The following is a 1,873-nucleotide window of genomic DNA, read 5'->3' as shown; positions in this document are numbered from 1 at the left end:
AAACGAAAAACGACAGGACTTTTTGAATGCCCTGGTATAAGTAATACAAATTTGTTGTGAGATAGTTTATTTAGTAAATTTTCCCATAGTAACCATAATATAAATAACATTTTAAAATGAAAAAAACAAAACATGGCAGTATGTTGCCATATTTCTCTATAGAAATATGGAAAAGTGGAGTACAATAATGTATAGAGAACATTGGTTCAGTGGTACTTTACGGTGAGAAGGAATAACAAAAATATTGTCTAGGTCATCAACAGGCAGCACCAGGAGCGATGGTTGTTCAGTAGTGAAGGAGGTTGTGTTCATCGGTTCTTAAAGTAAATTACTGGTTGCAGGTTCTCATTTATGTTTCTTTAAATTAGTTTAGAACCATCTGTTGCATATTAAAGATAAGTATTATCTAACAAGCAACTATTATCATCATGGTCCAGATTTTTTTTTAATCTCTCAATGTCTACTTCAAATAAAATTACCAAACTCAAAGAGATCAAATGAACAAACTGCACTGTATTTCATTTTCCATTTAATTACCAAACTCAAAGAGATCAAATGAACAAACTGCACTGTATCTCATTTTCCATTTAATGTAAGCCTGTCATCTTACTGTGCTGAATGTCATTTGATAAGTAATTATATATTTTTCTTACCACAGAAGCAGACTGGTTTATATTTCTATAATTAAGTTATAATTTTTGTTTATGAACTTGGTTTTAGTTTGTATATTTGTAAGTTTTACTTTTTTATGTCATTGATAAGTAACTTATTAATTTTTATAGCAACATTTCAAGTACATATGAAAAAGAAAATAAATAAAATTGTAGATAACAAATTGTTCATTTTAAACAATGAATCAGCTTACTCCTACCTACCTATAGTTTTCCTTATCTTCTACCAATCTACTCCATCACTGGGGCACATTGATGCTAAGTAAATTTTTTTAGATACTGCTTTTCATTTTTTACCACATTAATTTTAATTCTTTCTATTATTATTTTTTAAAAAAATACAATACAGGCTAAATGAAAAATGATCTTCATTGTGCAACCAAGTCTCCTGGAGACAAAAGCAATGAACATAAATGATTGTTTATCTGTAGTATAGTTGCAGTTGAAATAATCGTATTGTCGACATAGACATTTTACATTTAATCGGAAGATTGGAATTTAAGGAGGTTAAGAAATAGCTGATATTTGAAGTAAGTTAGGGAAGATCCATTATGGATGGAAATAGGACAGGAATTCCAAAAGAAGTGGACAAGAAAGGGTTTGTCTAATGTGAATTTTAAACAATGAATCAACAAAGTTTCCTTTTCTGCATCCCCAGAACCCTATTAAATTGGAAATGAATGATAACATGGGTACCACTGAATTCAACTTATTTTATGCTTATTGTCAGTTCAATACATACTCAGTGTTCTTTTTTAAAAAATTAACACTATCCCAATAACGCCCAATTCAGATTGAATAAAAAATGTTTATTGTTGCTGGCCAGCTGACAGATAAGTTATAAATGTGCCCACAAGTAGGAAAAGGTTGAGAACCCCGGAGATTGAGAGGCGCTAGGTAAGGTATATTCTTGTTCAGAGTTCCCAGTAAATAGTTTACATAAGTTGGGCTATTGTTATTTCACTTTAAAGTTTATTTCTACTTTAATTATATTATTTCAAAAAATTTTTGAGACAAGGTAATATTTATTAAATAAATCAATTTTATATCCAAATCAGTCTCAACACTTTATTTATTCATTTGTCCAACGTTTCGGCCTTTCTAGCCATCTTCAGGGACATCTAAACATTTAACAGCTTATATTACAACTTCACTTTTAAACATTTACAATAACATTATTTACTATATAATATAACATACCT

This window comes from Halyomorpha halys, unplaced genomic scaffold (assembly GCF_000696795.3).
Source record: "Halyomorpha halys isolate HHAL.00 unplaced genomic scaffold, Hhal_1.1 Scaffold1281.1, whole genome shotgun sequence".
Classification (NCBI taxonomy): Eukaryota; Metazoa; Arthropoda; class Insecta; order Hemiptera; family Pentatomidae; genus Halyomorpha; species Halyomorpha halys.
Note: the sequence above shows the minus strand (reverse complement) of the source record.